Source organism: Pan paniscus, chromosome 6 (genome assembly GCF_029289425.2).
Source record: "Pan paniscus chromosome 6, NHGRI_mPanPan1-v2.0_pri, whole genome shotgun sequence".
In the NCBI taxonomy this organism is placed as follows: domain Eukaryota; kingdom Metazoa; phylum Chordata; class Mammalia; order Primates; family Hominidae; genus Pan; species Pan paniscus.
Genome location: NC_073255.2, coordinates 190,692,487 through 190,715,447, shown reverse-complemented (window position 1 = coordinate 190,715,447; position 22,961 = coordinate 190,692,487). Strand labels below are relative to the sequence as shown.

Here is a 22,961-nt window from a genome sequence, read left to right as displayed (position 1 = left end):
CAGCCAGGGTCCGGATGACTTATCAAGTCTCGGAAATATTTTTCCATCATAGTTGATGACTGCTTTTTATTTTCAACCTAGGCGATTCTATTTGAAATCCACCTCTCCACTAACATTTTACCTTCACCAGCATCCCCCTTCTCTCATGGCATTTTTTTCTCTTTCTTTCATCAGCTTCTGTTTAGTATTATCGTCTGCCCAGAAATGACTTTTGCTGCAACTCTGCAAGCCGTCCTTTTCAAACAGGGCTGCACTCTGGGCACATTGTATTCTCTGAACTTAACCAGGACAAAGAGATGGTGAGACAATAGTTAGTCAATCTCAGGATGGCAGAGTCTGGCATTTTAAAAATAAACCATTCTGAAATTGATATTTGTGCTAAAGTATAACTTTCTCTTTCATTTTGCTCTATCCACATGGAACTAGATCTCTTTAAATGTCCTCTATAATGTCAACGTAACAAAGGCAGGTATTTGCATCTGTTTTTTTTCACCAGCATATCAGAAGTGCTTAAAACAGCGCCTGATTATTTATAGTAGGTGCTCAATAAATATGGGTTTGAACATTTATTGACACAGAACCTTGCAAGGAGCAAAACTTGGAGAGATTCATTGTATAAATCAAATTGCTTTATATGAATCATGGCCTCCATGCAGACAACAGCTTATTTTAAAAAATGCTTTTACACATGATGACATTGTTCAACACTGACTTAAGAAGTGGGTAAGGCATAAATCGTCTCTCCTCTCCTAAGGAAGAATTGACACAGATGTCAGATGTGCAGAGAGATTGCACTCCTGGTCTGAGGTCACACAGCTGGTCAGTAGCAGAAAGTGGGATCCGAGTTTTTCCTGGAGTCCTCTGGACACTGGTGGCTTCCTTACAGTGGGAACCCTGGGTAGCTGAGGCATCTCAGTGGACTCTGTCTCTCCCACATATATTCCCTCGGTCCTGATGCACAGGTCTTATCTTCCAGTGTCTTGTCTTCTGCTCACATGCTGCCTCCTCTCATCCCTGTCCTTGTCTCTGGGCAGGAAGTTCACACAGCAGAGCTCAGCAGGCTCCCCTGCTAGGCTGCACTGGAGAAGGAATCGGGAATGACCCTCTCTCCAACAGTAACTAGTAAGAAAACCAGAGGAAGTTTTCTGTGGCTCTAAGGACTTAAATTCAGGGAGGTATGTGACTGCGGGGAACAACCAGATCTTCTAGGTGCCCACTCTCTGGGGCACCCCTCGGTAGGGGGACACGTATGTCTCATTCCTCTGGGTGGGAGTAACTTTTGCCCCATTTTTACCAGACTTATTTTCTGTAGAAGAAAGACTATTGCAGGGATGGTCAAATCTTCCAAAACTCTCCGGACACATTCAGGATGGATCCTGCCCCATCGCCTCTAGTATCATCCCTCATCTGGGGACAAAAATGGCAGGAACATCTCAGGACAACCTTCCCTCCAGGATGCAGGCCTCACCTCTCCTCCCTGGATTTTCTACTCTGCCAGACATTCCTGTTCCTGTTTAATCAGGGAAAGTGGGATTTGACAAGAGCCCCTTCTGCTGGCCCGTCAGGGAGTCCTAATCTCAGAAGTGTGGCCGAGCTGGCCGTCTCCACAAGCCAAGCAGATGGCCGCTGTGGGGAACACACCGAGTCCTGGCCCTCTGCGGCTCACAGCTCCCATCTATTCCTCAGCTCCCCTGTTGATCTGTTTTTCTTCTCATTGAGACAGAATTCTTGGAGAATAGATGGCAATGACAGAGAACAGGGCCCACGTGGGATCTGTCCAGCAGCATAACAAGCTGACATTTACCTAAAGCAGCCAGCAGGGACTGTTACCTTGGGAGATGCTTTGCACTGAGCAGGATTTGTCCAAACCCCGGCAACCTGCCCAGCATGAAGAATGAAACCCGTTGTATCTAGAAAGGCAGGGTCATCCACTTAGAAACAGAAAACATTTGAGTGTCAGCAAAGTTTGCTTTTTTGTTCTCCTTCCCTCTGTGGTCATTTTAAACATGGTCACATGTGAACCCTGGCACTAACTAATCACGTTTCCCCTTCTAAGTGAGCTTGCGTCTCTCCTGCGTTTGTAAGATATGTCTTCCTGTTGGGAGCCACAGCTTTGCTCAGAAGTCAGACACTGCATGCTTTCTTTTCTGAAGTAAAGCAATCACAGGCATAGGCCAGGCACGGTGGCTCACACCTGTAATCCCAGCAGTTTAAGGCTGAGGTGGGTGGGTCACTTGAGGTCAGGAGTTTAGGACCAGTCCGGCCAACATGGTGAACCCCTGTCTCTACTAAACATACAAAAATTAGCCGGGCATGGTAGTGCATGCTTGTGATTCCAGCTACTCGGGAGGCTGAGGCAGAATTGCTTGAACCCAGGAGGTGGAGGTCGCAATGAGCCAAGATAGCTCCACTGCACTTCAGCCTGGGTGACAGAGTGAGACTGTCTCAAAAGAAAAAAAAAAAAAAAAAGAAGAAATCACAGGCATGGGACTGGTGCTGGTGTTAACAATGGGATACTGGCCCCAGGGAGGCCAGGAAGAGTGAGGGGAGAAGAGCTGGAGCTGCTCCCTCAACACTATGGAGAGGGCTGGACAGTCCCCCAAGGTCACAGTGAAGCTCCATGGCCCTGGAGAGGAATGGAGCCACCTGATGTCTGGACTCAAAGGTCAACTGGCTACAAACAACCATTTGGAAAGCTTTGCATTAAAATTCAGGTCTTCTCAATAAATACTCTTGCCTACAGGGGAATGTGCAATGAACATTTCAAGTCCCCTGATAGATGAAGGCTGGCTATGGAGTGGACAAACGCTCCTGCTTGCCTACCTAAGCAAGCTCTTGGTTGCTGCATTCTCTGGTCTGAATGTCCCATGATGGCTGGTGCCACCTACAGCCTGACCCTAAGCCTCAGTGTCTGTCCTGAACGCACATGAGTTGCAGACCGTGAGTTCAGTGCCACAAAATGATCTTGCTTGTGGCTACACCGAGATACAGGAAGCTGATGAAATTGCCCAGGGCTGTTGGCTAAGCTGGGATCTCGGGGTCAATTTTTCTTTTCCTCAGCTCTGGACAAAACCATGTCCCTTCTCAGGGTACCCACATCCCACTCCTTAAAATCTCAGTGCACTGCTCAGTTCCACAGTTTGGGAAAATGGAATCTCTTCTTTTCTAATGAACAACACACAAACTATGAAATATTTACTAGACTGATCAAGAGAATCTATGTTTTTAAAATACTGAGAAATTACCGATATTTTCTTAGAGGTATATTTCAGTATGACAGGGAAAAATGGATGACAAATGGTTGTTGAGAGTGTAAGGATAAACAAGTTTACAAAAGTAGTACCTCATCTTTCTTATCACCAGTCAAGTTGTCAGAATGAAAAACACGCCGGAGTTTTCCTGCAGAAAGTTAAATTGCTATCTCTTTTCAGATTCTGTCTTTCCCGTATTCGAAACACATCAGTACTCTGCCTGATCGTAATAAATGCACAGCAGTAATAGTGCTGAAATTAAAATAAGATCACCTCTGCATTGTGATATCAATACCTTTTCTCAGAGAAATAGAAGAAGCTTTCACGCTTCTCAAAATGTATAACTTTCCTTAGGTGGCCATGTGGCCTGCTCTCATATTTTTGAACCGTTTCCTCACAGGAAGTTACTATGGCTGTGATTTTATAATAACCTAAAATGATATAATAAAACTAGTAGGAGGGTGGGAGCAGTGGCTCATGCCCGTAATCCTAGCTTTTTGTGAGGCCAAGGTGGGCAGATCACCTGAAGTCAGGAGTTTGAGACCAGCCTGGCCAACACGGTGAAACCCCGTCTCTACTAATAATGCAAACATTAGCCAAGTGTGGTGGCGGGTGCCTGTTATCCAAGCTACTTGGGAGGCTGAGGCAGGAGAATCGCTTGAACCCGGGAGGTGGAGGTTGCAATGAGCCAAGACTGCGCCACTGCACTCCAGCCTGGGTGACAAGAGCAAAACTCCATCTCAAAACAACAACAACAACAAACTAGTATGATGTATGATAAAACTAGTAAAAAGCAGTTTTAATTCAGTGTATAATTAAAATAAACTAGTTAAAAGCAGTTTTATTTCAGTGTATAATTAAAATATAAAAGCAGTTTTAATTCAGTGTTTAATTCAGTGGCAATAAATGCATTCACAATATTGTGCAGCCATCGCCAATATCTATATTCAAAACTTTTCATCACACCAAACAGCAATTTTGTAGTCACTAAGCAATACATGTCTATTTCTCCTCCCTCTGGCCTCTGGTAACCTCTAATCTATTTTCTGTCTCTATGAGGTTAGCTAACCTAGATGTTTCACATAAATGGATTCATACAGTATTTGTCCTTTTTGTTCAGTTTATGTCATTTGGCATAATGTTTTTGTTTTGTTTTGTTTTGTTTTGAGATGAAGTCTCGCTCTGTCACCCAGGCTGGAGTGCAGTGGCTCAATCTTTGCTCACTGCAACCTCCACCTCCTGTGTTCAAGCAATTCTCCTGCCTCGGCCTCCCAAGTAGCTGGGGTTACAGGTGCACGCCACCACGCCCGGCTAATTTTTGTATTTTTAGTAGAGACAGGGTTTCACCATGTTGGTCAGGCTGGTCTTGAACTCCTGACCTCAAGTGATCAGCCTGTCTCGGCCTCCCAAAGTGCTGGGATTACAGGCGTGAGCCAACGCGCCCAGTCTCTGGCATAGTGTTTTCAAGATTGATCCATGCTTTAACATGTATCAGAACTTCATTTCTTTTTAAGGCTGAATAATATTCCATTGTACGGATATACCACATTTTATTGATCCATCCATCAGTTGATAGACACTTGGGTTGTTTCCCCCTTTTGGTTATTGTTAATGCTGCAAAGAACATCGGCATATAAGTATCTGAGTCCTTGTTTCCAATTCTTTTGTGTTCTTTACCTACTTTTAATTTCAGAAACATAACTAATTTGTTAAAATTTGCATGACTCATCTGCTTTTTTGTCCTGCAAGTTGTTTCATAGTTCTGGTAGCATCCAGCAACAATTAGTCCATTGAGTCTATAAATCAGCAAAGACTCACCTACACAGGCATCTCACAGTCCCCTCGACCAAGAGCTCACCCAGAAGACTGAAGACCCAGTGGGGTTCCAGGTCTCACTCGCCTCTCTTTAGTAACTATGATGAGGCAGCTCCCCCTGACTCAGCTTCCCCATTTATCAAACAGGGAAGTAATTCTCACCACGCTTATCTAACATGGATGTCATGAGGCCAACATGAGGCAATGTTTGAAAGCAACTTGTAAAGCAAAAAGCCATATACAGCATGATGTATAATTTTTGAATTCTGAAACAGCTGCTTTCATGCCATGCATCTGCAAAGAGCCCTGAAATGATTAGTGTCCAGAAGCACTGGTTTTCTGTTCTTATGATGTCAGAATAAGGAGCAAATGTCCCACAGAGAGTGCGATATCCAATACTGTGTATGGATGGCAGGCTAATATCTGCCCATCATGCTTTCATATGCTTGGAATTGCTTGGAGTAAAGTCTGAGTCTTACTTGCCCATCCAAGCTTCAATTTAGCAAGATCGTCGAGATCATCAACGATGCACAAGTTCTGTCTACATAGGACGACTCCTTGTTACCGGAATTCCTACAGTGCCTTGTGCTAAAAGAGCTCTCTTTATTGTTTGTCTCAAATAAAGAGTAAGTTTCTCAAAGAACAGAGCCCTGCCTAGTTTATTGCTGTGTACCCCATGAGCCTCGGATATTGCTTAGCCTTTATAGGTACTCATCAAATTCTTGATGATGATGATGATAATGACTATGATGATGACAATGAATAACTCTTACTAACAAGTACCGTGTTCTAGGCATTCTAATAGTTACTTACATATTAACTATTTTTAAAATAGCCCTATGAAGTAGATCATTTGTATCCTCATTTTACAGATAGGTAAACTGAGGCACACAAAGTTGCAATAACTTGCTCAAGTTTACACAGCTGTGTCAAGTCCAGGATTCAAAGCAACCCTGTGGCTGCAGAGTTCATGCTTACAGCCTCTACTCGCTTCTGTCTCTCAAATGAGTGACCTAGGACAAGACAACGGGGATCCCAGTGTTCAGAAGGTGAACAGATTGCATTACTGGGGCCCACGGGTAATAAGCTGAGATGAGACTGGTCCCAATTCAGAAAGGGCTCACTCAATATCACTTTGAGCTTCACAGTGGGGTAGGAACTGGAGATAGGACGTAAGGTATCCTGACTCCACAGATATGTATGGGTATTGTCCCTGAGTCCAGAGAGAGACGTGTTCTGATGTCTGATGCCCTTGAGTCCAGAGCTAGGCATCAGACATGTTGTGACCCTTGGACTGAGCAGGATGTCAAGGGAACTTCTGGCATTCAGATGTGGCTCCAAAGAGTGGCAATCTCTCCTTCAACCTCTTGTTATAAATGGGCCTATTTGTGGTTATTTCTAAACCCTTTAGGAATCAACCCTATATTTATCTACCCAAATATACATACTTTTTTAAAATTTGTTTTTTATACTGAAAGTCTGGGAGAACAATGGTCTTTTTGATGCCTAACTAGTATAAACAAACCACTCTGTGCAAATTCCTTTCAAGTAAGCATGCAACATATGCGATTTGATAGCAACTCAAAGGAGACAGCTCCTGAGAAAATGCCATGGGCAGGGAGGCCCTGGGCTGCATCCCATCCCCTTCCCGCCATTGAGTCTAACAGAAGACCTGTGCCCAGGATACAGCGTGTCTTTCTTCCAGTGTGCCACACTCTCCCAAGGGGCATAGGGAACAAAAGGAGGTCCTAAAAATTACACAGTACCAATCAGTACATTGCACAGTGCCAATCAGTACCCCAGGTACGGCTGCCTCTGCTCAGTTAACAGTGCATTGTGTAAGAAAGTCTTCTGTAAGCCACCAAGGACACATGTATCCAGAGGCCACCTGAGAAGCATGTCCCTGCATGCAGGCTATTGAATTGTACAACAGGGAAACCACTGCCTGGCTAAAGCTGCCACCATCAATGAAAACCACAGATTGGAGTCTTCTCTATGGGGCCACAGACAGAATGGAATAGAGAGGGAAAAAAGAATAAAATTATAGATGGTTAGAACATGCCAGGCACTGTGCCAGCCCTGTCCCCACCCCTCAACACACATCATTACACTTGGTTCTCAGGACACTCTCTCAGGTGAGGTCAATCTCCCCATTGGACAGGGGAGGAAACAGAGGTGTTGAAAGGTTAAGTCACTAAGCTAGAGTCACAAAGACCCATGTCTCAAATCAATTTTTGGCTCCAAACCCCCCATACCATATCATCTTCTTCCCTGTACTGGATGCTGAGCATCTGGGAGAGGCTCTTTTCAGGCCAAGATGAGGGTGGTTTGTATCTTTCTCAGGTAGCAAGATGCAGTCTACTGCATCAGAGAAAGTTCAAATTCTACATATGTGGTATGACCATAAAGAAGAGGCTACTGGTACAAATCAGTTCTGATGCTGAAATCCAACTGCGTGGCCCCTTGCAAAGTAGGCCCTATTCAAATCACACAAAATTGCACACCAGAGATCTTATACTAAGATACAAAATGCCTTTGAAATACCACTTAGCATAATATCCTAAGATCTCCTAGTGCCTTCTCTTACATAGTCAGTGGTGGTAAATCTTTGTACTTTGTTGCTATATTTGATTTTTTAAAAATGAGTCACAAGTTATGTAAATTTACAACAAACAGTGGTGGTGTTAAGTTTTGCAATACTGTTTGTGTTTATAAATCAGTTGTGACAATGGAGATAGGAAATAGAGGCGTGGGACTTATCGATGATTCTGAAGACAATTCGAGGAAGACACAGTCACAGCCCAGGGAGAGCCCACCACATCCTGGGCCTTGGAGAGGATGCACCCATCTTATTTAGAGGTATGAATCCTGGCATTTAAAATTGCGTTCTTAGGCTGGGCGCAGTGGCTTATGCCTGTAATCCTGGCATTAGGGGAGGTCGAAGCGGGCGGATCACTTGAGGTCAGGAGTTTGAGACCCGCCTGGCCAACATGGTGAAACCCCGTCTCTACTAAAAATACTAAAATTAGCCAGCCGTGGTGGTGCACGCCTGTAATCCCAGCTCCTTGGGAAGCTGAGGCAGGAGAATTGCTTGAACCTGGGAGGCGGAGGTTGCAGTGAGCCAAGATTGTGCCACTGTGTGCCAGCCTGGGTGACAGAGCAAGACTCTGTCTCCAAAAAATAAATAAATAAATAAATAAATAAATAAATAAATAAAACAAGAAATAAAATTGTGTTCTTGTTACTTAACAGTTATATATCTCTACCACTTACCAGCTTTCATCAAGTGTCTTAACCTACCACAGTGTCCTTATGTGGAAAAATGGGATAACAATGGTTACCTCGTGGGATGGCTACGATAATTGCATATGTTAATATTTTCAGAGTGCTTAGAACACAGCTTGGCACAAACTGAGTGATCTATTAAGGTTGATTCTTACATTGCGTTATTGGTAGAAGAAAATGTTAAGAAAAGATAAATATGTCAACACGGTGATTTTCCTGGGAGTGATGTTTTAGCCTGCAAATATGTTCTTATTAGAGTGATAATAAACCCACTTATTACTATTATTAACTAAATCCAAGTGTAAATTGAATAGCTAATTAATTATTAATAGTCATATTTGTGACCATCATTTATTAAATAGCTCTAATAAAATCAAGCTCTGCGCTAGATATGTTGTCCCCAATCCCTACAGCCACCAGCATTATTGTGGCTGTTCCCCAAATAAAGAAGTTGAAGATGGAAGGGGGAGGCTGCAGGTTCAGTGAGTGGGGAGTTTGGGTATGAGCCAAGGTCTGCTGCCTGCAAAGCCATGTGCTCCTGCAGTCTTGCTACCAACAGGCTTAGGGTCAGAGTGTATTCTAAGAGAGGAGTTTCTTGGGGAGATTCACTTCCTGAGCACCTACCTCAAATCTTCACGAAGCCCAAAGGAATAGATTTACAAGTGACATTTGCATTTTAGTCCAATACTCAAGAACTCTGTAATAGAAACCTTTTTTAAAAAAACAGTAAAAATATTAAACATGTTGCTTGCAGTAGTGACAGTCCTGTTAGTTACACTTTCACGAATTTCAGAGTGACTTCTGCTATTGGCCCATCTGAATGCAGTTATCAGGGATAAACAATTGTTTAACTAGGTTAACTGTAACTTTTCTTTCAAAATGTCCTGCTGATTACTCCCAACATTTACTTGAAGTTATATCCTAATAAGCCCTGAATAGGATATCAGCATTGTAATTCAAAACTATGGTGTAATATCCTTCTTTATCTCAATGGGTAAAAAAACCCAATCTACTCCAGAAGTTTTGGAATTTTTCTGAGAAGGGTCATCCCCTGTGCAGTAATTGTGTGTGGGTTTTTGATTTAGAGCTAAATCCAGTGAGGAAAAAATAGCCAGAGAGTTAGACAAAATCACGGGAACTGCCAAGAAATTCTTTAAAAAGGCAACGCATTCAATCCCCAGTATGATTAAGTTAGGTTTCCATTCAGCACCTCGCCCATTTCTGGGGGACACATCAACACCCTTTTCCAACAACTGGGTTCAAAAATCAAACTAATGAGACTTTGCAACGTGAACGTAATGATCATCAGTACCACAGGAAGAAAGGCTCACGTTCACATGAGGACTTTTGAAAGGTCCACAGGCATGGCGTGCTACTCTACATGTTGCTGTATTGAGATGCCTATGTTCCAGCAAGTGACACGCTTCCAAGGCGTTGTCTCAGAAAGCCACATTTTTATCCCCATGATACCACCACCAAGGGTAGTCCTAGAGTATACTGGCCAGAATCAGTCTTTGGACCAATAAGAAAATCAATCACAAAATTTTATAATCATTTTTTAACCCTACACCAAACTACCTAGATGGATTCACCATACTTGTTTCCAAATGGTTTGTTCTTCGTACACACACAAACCCCCACATGCCTCACATGCATGCCACACACACATATATGCACACAATTATGCATACACCATATACTCACATACTCACACATGTCCATATACATATGCACACCACACATGCATCCCCAAACTGCACACACACATATATACACACAGATGCCCATACATACACATACCACACAACAAGCACAGGTATCCCCCAAACACATCAACTGCACACACACATATATACACACACATGCCCATATACATACCACACAACACACATACATACACATACATACACATGCAATTGCACACACATATACACACATACTCACACATGCTCATATACACACACCAAACACACACGTGCATCCCCACTCCCACACATGCAACTGCACACACACATACATACACTCATACACATACAAGAGTGCACACACATCATTCCTTAAAGGACTGTGATTTAATGAGGTTAAAGATATTAAACAATGTGGTTAATACGTTAAAATACTTGCAAAATGTTTTCCGCTACATTACTACAGCAAGCATAAAACTCCATAGGCCACTCTGTGCAAAGTGAAAACACATATTTGGATGTATAAGTTCTAGAACAACTGTTAAAAGTTGCACCACCTATAGCCAAATATTTTTATTTGCATGTATTTTTCATTCGAGGAAACAGACCCACGTGCTCAATTCATGATAGATATGATGTACATGCTTCTATATTTCCATCGTCATTTTGCATCGTCAAGATGCAGTTACAGCAGCAGCTGGAGTTCCATAGTTCCTGCCTGAGTTTCCTTCAAGCTGCTTATGAAAACAAAGCAGCAAGCAAAGTCTTCCACGAGGGCATGTGAACCAACAGCAAATGAAAGTCATTTAGAATTTTCCGGAGTGTGAAAACTGTTCCTCAGTCAAAGGGTTCCGAGTTAGATTTTTTTGACTTAGCAAGTTGGTCGCTGGCCATGGTATGTCAGTGCTGTACTTCATACAGCATGGAGTCAGGACTCCTCTCAACTTACTGTGGAGTTGTAAGTTGTTGGTGAAAAACGCTCCCTGTCTCTCCCTCCCAGGTCCACAGAACAGACTGTCTCTTAATGAAACAAAGTGGTCATTGAATTTCGTTATACAGAGGGCCTGGCTTTTTATTTTGCAGTGGCTGAACCACATCTGTCGCCTGCATGATGGGAAGAGTCCCATGGTCCTTCCTCACTTGACTGTGGGGAACAGCCCTGCACCTGCCTGATTATTCAGCGTGGCTCAGAATATGTGGAAGAACTCTCACTGGGGAGAGTTTCAGCACAGTATGCACTGCTAAGGTCACTACCCATTTACACAGCAAAAGCAAGAACATCAAGAAACTACACAAAGGTGATTCAGAACTGCTGGAGGAAGAGAGAGAAGACTACTTTCCTCTTCTCCTTCTTTTAGTTTTTTATTTTTGGAGACAGAATCTCACCCTATGGCCCAAGTTAGAGCACAGTGCTGTGATCCTGGCTCACTGCAACCTCTGCCTCCCAGGCTCAAGCAATTCTCCTGCCTCAGCCTCCCAAGTAGCTGGGATTGCAGGCATGAGCCACCATGCCTGGCTAATCTTTTGTATTTTTAGTAGAGATGGGGTTTCACCATGTTGGCCAGGCTGGTCTCGAACTCCTGACCTGAAGTGATCTGCCCACCTCAGCCTCCCAAAGTGCTGGGATTACAGGCGTGAGCCTCCATGCCCAGCCTTCCATCTTTAAAAATTTATTTTTAATTAAATAAACAGGCAGATCTTCCCAAGCTAATTGTTGCTTCTATTTGTGTACGAATGGAGATTACCTTTGGTCTGATTGACAATTGTTTTTTTTGTTGTTGTTGTTTTTACTAGCTCAGATGAATCCAGTAGATTTGTCAATGGGCAATGTGCTAATGCTAACAGAGGTGATCCTTATTATTCATGGATGCAATATTTGCAGATCGACCTACTCCTAAAATTTATGTGTAACTTGCAAATCAATACTCATGGTGCTTTCCAGGTCTTTTGCAGACATGTACACAGTGGGAAAAAAAGTGAGTTGCCTGACACACGTTCCTAGCTGGGTCTGAACATGCCAGCACTCTGCCTTCTTGCTTTAGCTCATACTATAAACAAGTGTCCTCTTCATGGTCTATTTAGTTCCACATTTTTGTATTTTTTGTTGGTGATTTTGCTGTTTAAAATGGCCCCCAAGTGCGTGCTGAAGTGCTGTGTAGGGTTCCCAAGCACAAGAATACCGTGATGTGCCTTATGGAGAAGAATATGTGTGTTGGAAAAGCTTCATGCAGGCATGTGTTATAGTGCCGTTGGCCATGAAATCAGTGTTAATGAATGAAGACTATATATGTAATACAATGTTTTTAAACAGAAATGCTCACTTAAGAAACTTATGTGCAGATCTGTGGATGAAAATGTTGTGACCCGAGGCTTGAAGGAACCTAACCTTACATTTCCACTAGGAGCAACAGCTCAGTATTAGCTAATTCTGCCTTTGTGGCAACCTTATAGAGCATGACTACTGTGAACAGCAAGAACTGACTGCATCTCCAGGGCTCACCATCACTATTCTGTCTTGCTCCTCACTTAAAGCTGAGCAGAGGTCCCATTCTCTACCCTAGAGGTCAGAATAACACTCTTAATTTCCCATTTGCATTCTTGACCTTATCATTGCCATTTCCTAATCAATTCTATTCTGAGGTCAGAATAATACTCCAATTTCCCATTTGAATTATTGACCTTATCAATGCCATTTGCTAAACGATTCTATTCTGGCTGTCAAAAGGGAAATGTTCTTTCCTCAACTTCACGTATGTCACACCCACTGTGACTCTAAGGCATTTTATGATTGAGAGGCCTACGGGGCATTAACATCAAGTAGCACAGAATCCGATTTCAGAATCTGACACTTTTACTGGGGTGACCTTGGGAAAAATCAGTTAGCAATTCAATGTCAAAGTGGCTTTTTTTCTAAAATGGGATTATTAACTACGCATGGAGTTTTAACAGGTATTTGTAAGATAATATCCATAAGCTTAAAACAAAATAGACCCACCCTCAGTAAAGAAGCATTGTACTGTTTTAGCAAAATTGTCCTCATTCTCATGCACAGCGTAGCCTGGAGTGCTGGCCTCACTCTTCCAAAGTGACGGCTATGCTAGGTTAAATAGATAACTTCAAGGCACTGGCAAGGTCTTACTATCTCAAATACAAGATCCACGGAGAAGAGCCTTGATTCCCAAGTTTTCAAATTGCATTCTGAATTCAGAGCTATTTGATTTGGAGCCGGAGGGGCTGGTGCAGTGGGAAGGAAAGAGTGGGGTGAGAATGGCCATGGATATCTCCATGTCTGGCTTCTTGGCCATTAAGTTCTTGGCCTTTAAGGCCATTAAGGTTGTACCACTCTCTCCTCCTCTTGAGGGATCCAGTACTTTTATTTGTAGATTTAAATGCTGCCTTCCCCACAACGTCTCACAGAGCATGGAGCACTGAGGAGGGAGCTGATTAAACTGTCCTCACATCTGCAGGGGACAATCCTGGTGCAGACTCCCAGGCTCCTGGTGTACCAGGGGTGAATTTCTTCAATTTTTAAAGAGCAACCCATTGTAAATCTGGTCTGAAATCATTTGGAAAACCTGCAACATAGTTTGCTTTTTGTCTTCTCAATTTGGAACAAGGACATCTTTAAACTCTGTTTGGAAAAAAGAGATATCCTTAAAGGAGAGGCCCCGAGACCTGGTGTCCATAGGCTACAACTCCCCAGGGTTCCGGCTGTTTGTTCCGCTCTTTGGGCCAAGGTGTTGGGTTATGAGAAGGAGGCTTAAATGTGTATTCTAGGTAAGTGATTTTATAAGATGTGTTTCAAGGGAAACCCATGGGGAGGGGACACAGAGGGAAGGAGGTCACACAGGTAGAACTGTGCCTCAGCCCTGCAGAGGACTCTAGGAGCAGGTAGGCCATCCTTCAGAGCTGCTGCTGGGGAAAGGAGGCTGGAATATATTTCCCCACATCTGGCAGTCCTTGGCTGAGGCTGCCCAAAGGGGCAAAATCCCCAGGCATTTCCAGCCACCAGGCCAGGCGGGCAGTAAGAGCTCTGGCAGCGTGCCGGAAGTGCCAATGAAAGGACACAGGTGCTGCCCTGAGCATGACAGTGCACCTGCAGCAGGTGTGCAAGGACAGCTGAGGGTCCGGAGGCATGGGGGCAGAGCCTGTGCCAACTGCAAAGGATCCCATCAGCCAGAAATGTAGCTCCCGGCCTGTGATTATGACAGAGCCTGGGAGGAGTGATGGAGATGAAGGGCTCGTATTTAAAAGAAGGTTCCACTTCATTTTCAAAAAATTATTCCTGACATTTCATTGTGAAATACAAGAGAAACAGTGACTTCAGAACTTGCTAGGTCTAAAATTATACTCATGACCTCCCAGAGCCAGGTTTAGAGCCTAATATACACATAGGCACTGCAGTGCTTTTAAAAGAAGGTACATTAAAAATAGACAGACTTGCAGATTTTGGTAACTAGTGCCAAAGAACAAGAAAAAAAACGTATTTTGCATATTTAACAGGAGAATTCTTCTTGCAGAAGAATCAAATCTTCTAAAGTGCATGGAAGCATCTCCATTCAGCAAATGCTAAAATTCAAGGTGTAACACTTCTAGTTGCCAAGAGGTGAAGGACTCACCTCGTCAGCGTGTTAGCGCGGTCAGTGGCCATGTTGACAGGCAGGGGCGGGTGTATGGATCTGAGCTCTTAGAATCAGGTGACTTTATGTAGATCAACTCCAGTGTGAAATGGCTCACATATTCTATTGCAGGAAAACTGGGGGTTGTATTTGCATTTGTAATAATTGTATTGGTATCGCCATGATAAGAATAGTGATATGACTGAGGAACTATAGAATCCCAATCAAAATGCTGCTCAGAACTTAGAACCTGGCAATACGGTTTCCATTTTGCAATGAGAAGTCTTGGATAAAAGAAGGAACAGAGACAGGACTACAGAATTCCACAGCAGCAAAGGTCACTGGAGATGAATTCACACTGACCCATGTGTTTTCTGTTGAGGACCTCAATTTCTCAGGACTCCTCTAGATCAGTGAGAGAGCAAATAACAGAAGCACCACCTGATGCTGGTGCAGGGCTCACAGTTCCCATACAGTACAGCCAACCCTCAATGAGACACTGTTGTCTGGCTTCCTGGCTTTATGAAAAGGTGTGGCAGGTGCAGTCCAGGCAGGGACACGCATTTGATACAGTGATTATCTGTACAAATGATTGCTTTCACACTCTGCATTTGTCTCACACAAAGTGTTGATAGCATTTATAGTGAGAAGCCTAGCATTGTTTCACTTGGAGTCCAATTTTTTCTCCTAATTGTTGGTGCTGCTGTAACTGTTTCTTCGCTTGTGCCAATCTGACTATAATGTCCTCGCTACATCTCAAGGAAACTCATTCTAAGGAATAAACCCTTTTTTCTGATCTCTTTACACTTAAAGAAACAACCAATGCAGACACTTGACTTTGAAATTGTAGTTTAAAATATACTGCCCATTAACAAAATGGGGCACAATCAAGTAATCTACAGAACGTGAATTATTTTCTCTCCTGTTTGGTCATCTTGCAGAATGATGTGCATTGTTACACAGAAAATAACCCATCCATAAGACTGTATTTTGCTTCAGTATAAAAAGTGTATCACCGCAATATATGGGTAATTGTCACTTGACAATTTTAAAGCTAATGATGATCCTAATGGTGAGAGTAAGCGTGTCTTGTTGCACAGAATAAACGCCTTGCTAGGGGAGCTGGCTGTAACGCAGGTTGTATTTTGTCATTATTTCCATGATCTTTAGGGGATGTGTGCCTGTGGTCCTGATCCTCCATCTGAAGCTTTTTCTGTCTCTCATGCCAGAAGCTCTTCCTTTCCTATTCTGCCTCCTTCACCATAGTGTCGGGCCTCACAGTTAGCAGGACAGATGCTGAGACAAAGAGGCAGCTCTCTACATTATTGGGAATTGCAAATTGATTGCACTCAAATCAATTCCTGAGGACAAAAGCAAGTACGGGCACTGAGCAGCAGCTGTATTCATAGTGTCCACACATCCATTAAATTCTTCTACACTAGAAAATTAGTTTAAATATCCCCAGAATCATTTGTGAGGGAAGTGATAAAAGAGACTCCGGTGGGAACAAAATGAAATGGGTGACTTTTCTTGATAATGTGTGAATCCCACTGTCATTCCGGGTTGGGGAAAGCTGTCTTGGAAAGTAGACTTTTGTGAGGAGCTCCTTGCAACAGGAAACTCCACAGATGTGGAGACAGGATGGATTTCAGGATTGGCTGTGAGGGTGAACAGAAGATTGATATGCAAGGAGGTTTGACACAGCATGAGAACATGCACCAGCTCATCATCCTCTGGGCTGGGAGTCAGTCCTTATCATGACCATGTCTCCACCTCCTCAGCAGCCATCTCTGGCTCTATCAAGGCCCCCGTGGTCTAAGGACTTTAATGGCCTCACTCATTTACGTTTCTCCTCAACACTCCTGGGGCTAATGGAGTCCCCCTACACTGCCCTCTCATAATGGGATTTTAAAAATGAACCTCATTCAGTGAAATTCTTGACATCCCCCAATTTTCAAAATTGAATTCCAAGTGAGAAAAGGAAAATTTGCCCAAGTGCTTTGCAATGAGTCTTTAGGTGAAATTTTAGTAGCAAGTACAGTACTGGTAATGCCACCTTCATATAATTTCCATCCAGGCGGTGCACAAAATGCTTCCCCTCGGATTAATGTCTTTTTCAATTATGCTAATAAAGTCTATGAAACTAAATCCACAGCTGTCCCAAAAGGACCATAAGAAGTAACAGAGGTGTGTTCTCTGTAGTCTGAGGTAATGTACTAAGTGAAGCATGTTTTTCACTTTGATGAATATTCCATTTAATTAAAAGCAAATATTAGGAAAGAGTCCTGTTAAAAATGGATGGAGCAGGCAGGTCTCTTTTAGCAGAAGATACAGATGCTTAGGTAGAAGCTCAGTTCAGTTCAAGCCACTGTGCTGGCAGCCAGGGAATTGAAAGTGAACAATTCAGGGTACTTGTTCTCAAGAAGCTAATTGTCTATCCAGGGAGGTAGATACATTGATTATTTCGGGATGCAAAATGTAGACAGAGTTTTGAGAACTTTTTCCTTGAAACCAGGGAGCTGGCTATAGTTATCCATCCACATAGCTAAGAGTTTTGGTTACAGACTTTCATCAAAGCATCTCATTCATAAATCTTTCTGTAAGGCAACATCTTCCTGTAAGGCAGGAAACCCCGGAGATAAAGGTATTGCAAGGCCTCCCTGGATAATACTGTCCTCCTTCACTGGATCCTTTTCCTTCAGGATATGTTGATTTTACTTTCAGATCCAATATTGGAGACAAGAATGTTTGTGTCCCTGGATGAGAGTGGCAGCCTGATGCCTTGTATCTAGCTTTGACCCCCAGGCTTTCTCTCTGACCCCCTTATCACTGCAAAGGAAGGTGCACTCTTTCTTTTGATGACTGTCACAGTATGGCCATGTGGTGCTTGCTGGTCCCACTGAGCAGGTACACTCTTTGCAAACAGAACAGCCTACTTCATTTATCTCCAGTGCCAAAGGTAAGATGGAGGGAATTGTGCTGTTTAAAAATGATAAGGGCCTCCTGTCCATGCTGGGACTTCTCTTCAGTCCTCATTACCACTGCTGGCCTCTGTCTTTGCAGTTCTGGTTGTCCTTGCTCCGTATGATGGAAAATAGCAAATCACAGTAGAATTCAACACCTGCCCACGTCTGATTTCAATAGGCTCTTCCTCTTTGCAACAATATATGTGTTCGCAACCACAACCAATAGTAGAGCTGTCATTTTTGTCCCCTCTGAGTTTGCTACCCCAGAGAGAGACACCTCTGGTACCTGTCTTATTGGACTGACACATAAATGGGGTGTCACTGAATCTTTAAACTCAGTAGAGACAAAATAAATGGACAATAGTCAGTTTACATAGACTATTACCAGAGCTTAAAATTTTGCATTGTCTTCTCTCTGATTAATGAAGACACAGTCTTCTGAGTGGGATTCACAGAAACAGACATCCTGGAATCCTAGAAACTTCCAATGAAAGTGCTTGTGATGTGGAACATCAACCCAGTCTTTGATCACAGCTTATTATTGTTGCAGTATCTCTTTTTCACTTAACTTAATAAACACCCTTGCTTTTAGAAGTGAAGGCTTTTGAGAAAAAGGAGAGTTGACCCACACGGACTGGGGCAGTGTTGTAGGAGGTGAAGGGGGCAGACACAGGGGCTGAGGCGTGGAAAGCCCCATTCTTAGGACTGTGTGCTTTCGAATCAGACTGAGCCCCAGAACCAGGGCAGAATTTCCCCATAGGCACACCCAGAGGCCAAGCACTTGTACTCTTGTTTTCAGAGGAAAAGTCATCCCCTCTTCTGCAGGAGCTACTGGTATTGAGTCTGGTAATAAGTGACCTACTAACTACCTGACTTGTCCTTTTGATGCCTTAGTACACACTTCGCCCCCTTAAGGGTGGATCTTAGCTACTTCCTTTATTAGGAAAGGAGACCCATGTGCTTCTGAACAGATTGGCCATTTCAGCCTTAGACCTGAGCATCCTCTGGGGGACATGGCACCTGGACACATCACTTCACATTCTGGTACTTGGTGAGCTGGAGCCCATGGTTTCTCAGACCCTTAAGAGCTTCTAGATTCTATGATTCATGTTGTTACTCTGCCAACGACATGTTTTGTTTTGCTTTTCTTTAGAAAAATGATATTTTTCCTTCTATCCATTCTAAACGGTTTTTTCTATATTATCAGTTCATAAACAGTAATGATCATATTTTCTAAATTGATGTGAGACATTGTTTATGCATAGCAACCTGGCATAACCAGATTAACAATTATGGCACATGCTGCAAAACTGGGTGGTAACACTTCATTTTTAACTCAATAACCACGATTAAATATGCTTAATGATTATACAACATGGTGAATATGGAACACTGACAATGGAAGAACCAAGGCATGTTACTCTTCCCACATGTTAAACTCAATCCTCCCCCTTTAACTCGATGGGAAAATGAGAATTAGAATCATGAGAAGCATGAAATGAAGGTCTTAGTTTAAATATACCCTCATATGGCTGCTGGGTCCGTCATTCCTTCTATTGACTATCAGGAAACATATTTCCTTTGCATTATTTCCCATTATTTAGGGTTTGACACTAGATGAAGAAAGTCATTTTATAGCATGAATTTTATACCTAAGAAGTATGGTATACAGCAGCTATACTTTACTGTTTTTCTTATACATCACATTTCCTTAATGACAATGTAGATTTCCAAATTTGTATCTCTGAGATTCAGAGAAAATGTTCAAATAGCACAATTTCATTATTTTTGGGAACTCCTAAGCTTGTCACAAAAATCTCAGCAATAGTACAGATCTATAAGGTAGAAAATCTATAGATCTGATGGTAATCTTGTCCAAATTCATCCTTTTACAGAAAAGAAAACCAAAGCCCAGAGAAGCGGAGGAACTTGTCCATGATCAGGAGGATAGGTAATAGCAAAGTCAGGACAGCAAATCAACTGTCAAATACATGGACAGCATATCTAAGTGCAAAGCTTGTTCTCATGGGCTCTGTGTGGCTAAACCTACTGGGATGGTACAATACAGCTCTACAAAGCACTGTGGCCCAGGAGAAGGGCAGGACAAGGGGAACCAAGGCTGAGTGACCACTGACTATGTACCTGACATCGCACTAGGCTATCACAGGCTTCACTTTATTCAGCTATTGCAAGAACTCTTAAGAGCTGACCATCAAAATAATAGGAAAATAATCACTAGCTTTAGAATCAGACAGCTTAGATCAAAGTTATAAGTTCAATTTAAGTGGAACTCCTTTCCACTTACCAGTTGTGTGGTTTTAGCCATGATTCAATTCTTTGATCTTCAGTTTCCCCATTTGTAGAGAATGAAAATTATGTTATCTCAGCATGTTGTTTTGAGAATTGATGAATTATACAAAGTGTCTTTTAGATCACATGGGATATCACAGGGGCTTAAAAATGACAGCTAACATCCTGATATTACAGATTGAAAAAAAAAACATATACTTAGGAGACTTACTCAGAGTCCTTTAATCAATAGATAGAAGTGGTTGAGTCCATTTTCACCCCCAGGCTGACCAATCTAAGATGGGCATTTTTATCTGCAAATTTACATAGTCTAGTGAGATGACAGGATCTTGTGTTAAAACAATCAGTAAACAAGGCAATTTACAAGGTTCTAATATAGTAATTCAAAGTCACCAGGTCCAGTTTTGTGAGATTAAAAATCAGGATATTGAGATAAAAATTGGTTTCAATAGAAAGTTTCTGAATAAAGGACAGCAGCATTTTGTGGAACAAACACTGTTCAGAGCAGGCCACGTGTCATTGCAGGGAAAATCATTGAGGCAAATGCAGAAGTCACTTTCCCCAAAACCATCTCCTCACAGTTCTCCTAGTTTGAACTACACAATTTAGAACTTGATTGTAGGCTGTCGCTGTGGTCTGAATGCATGCATCCATCCAAAATCCCTATGTCAGAATCCTAACCTTCAGTGTGATGGTGTTAGGAGGCAAGGCCTCCGGAAGGGGTTAGGTCATGAATGTTACCTCCTGAATAGGATTAATGCCCTTATAAAGGAAATCCCAGAGGGAGACCTCTAGTCCCATCCACCGTATAAGAATACAGCAAGATGACTGTCGATGAGGAACGGGCCCTCACCAGATGCTGAATCTGTTTCCACTTTGATCTTGGACTTCCAAGTTCCAGAACCGTGAGCAATACATTTCTCTTGTTTATAAGCCACCCAGTTTACGGTATTTTGTTGTGGGAGCTAGAAAGAACTAAGAAAAGTAGCTAATCCATCATCTTGATGTAGATAAGCTTTGTCTCCCTAACAGTGTTGTAGACAGTGTTGATGGTGAGACAATCACTTTTATTCCTCATAGAAACAGCAAGTGCTGGGCATTTTTTAGAACCATAAACTTTCAGACCTAGGAGCTGTTAAGGTAATTCAGTGGCTTTCACACATGTTGGTCTCAGAAACCCTTTGCACCTTTAGAAGCTATTGAGGACCCCAAAGAGCTTTTGTTCGTAAGGGATAAATATATACGTGCACATATATATGTATGTGTGCATATACGTGTGTATATGTGTTTATAAGGGATAAATATATACACACACATAGATATGTATGTGCGCATATATGTGTGCATGTATATGTGTGTATATGTGTGTAAGGGATAAATATATACATGCACATATATATGTATGTGCACATATGTGTGTGTGTACATATGTGTATATGTGTTTATAAGGGATAAATATGTACATGCATATATAAGTATGTGTGCACATATGTGTGCATGTACACGTGTATGTGTTTATAAGAGATAAATATATACACACATTATATATGTATGTGCATGTATATGTATATGTGTATAAGGGATATATATAAAATATATATAGGGGATAAATATATATATAATATAATTTGTTATAGTAAATATACAATTTTATTGTAAATATATATTATTATATATTGTAATATATTATTGTGAATTATTGTATATTTACAATAAAATGAAAATGAAAAAATGTTGAATATTTAAGTATTCAAAATGAAAATCTATTATATCTTACTATAATCAGCACATTTTATGCAAAAAAGTATTTTCAAAAAAATTTAGTGAGCAGAGTGGCCTTGTTTTAGATTTCTACAAATCTTAGTAACCTTGACTTTAATAGAAGAAGGAAAACAATAGAAAACAGCCAGATTCCAACATCTGCTTTTGCTTTCAATTTGTTGCAATATATTATTCTTGGTTTAAGTATATAAAAGGAATCTAGCCTCATAAAAATACGTAGTTGGAAAAGGAGGATGTTTTAATTGCTTTATCAGATAACTGTGAATATTTTTATTTGATACTATATCAAAACCTGATAAGGTTAGTTGTAATGTGCACTCTGAAACCAAATTGATTAATTTTTCATACTCATGAGAGAATGAAAGTACAAAAGGCAAATAACATCTTGATATCATTATGAAAATACTTTGACTTTCTAGATGTCCTAAGAAAGGTGCTGGGTACCCCTAGGGTCCTCAGATACACTTTGAGAACCTCTGGTGGAATCATTTCATTGAACAGATATGTAATCATATTGATTGATTTATATGAACTTATGTGAGCTATTACAACAATAAAACCCAGTAAGCACTGTTAGTTAACCAATGAATTTCGGTCAAAAACATCTCTGGCCAAATGTACAGAATGAACAAATATTCTTCTTTGTCCTTTTTTTGAGACAGAATCTCGCTCTGTCACCCAGGCTGGAGTGCAATGGCTTAATCTCCACTCACTGCAACCTCTGCCTCCCAGGTTCAAGTGATTCTCATGCCTCAGCTTCCCGAGTAGCTGGGATTACAGGTGTGCACCACCACACCCAGCTAATTTTTGTATTTTTAGTAGAGATGGGGTCACTTTGGGAGGCCAAGGTGGGCGGATCACCTGAGGTCAGGTGTCCCTTCTTTCAAAGCCTGAGCCAGATCTTGGTGAATAAGACCGTGACCCTTCCAAGTTCCTTCATAAGACAGATTGATTTCAAGCATCTCTCCAAATTGAGGACACCCCTGATATGGTTTCATTTGTTCTTTTATATGTTCATTCATTTATTCAACCAGTGTACACAGTGTAGCACTGGAGGAGTTCCCAGTCTGATCAGTTTAGTTAATCACCTGTAGATACTCAGAAGGAAATGACAATAGTATCTCTTACAGAGATATGAGAGAAATCTCATCATAGACCAGATCTCCAGGAGCATGGGATGGGAGGTCAAGTCCATAATGGGAGGGGGATGAGTCTACAATGTCTCACCATGGTTTGCTAGTTCCAGAT

At 42.0% G+C, this 22,961-nt stretch overlaps 1 protein-coding gene across 3 annotated transcripts in view; it reads right to left on the bottom strand.

Annotated features, from left to right (window-relative positions):
• Nucleotides 1-22,961, bottom strand: part of DPP6 (dipeptidyl peptidase like 6) — a 998,429-nt gene that overhangs the window by 603,540 nt on the left and 371,928 nt on the right. The window lies entirely within an intron of this gene.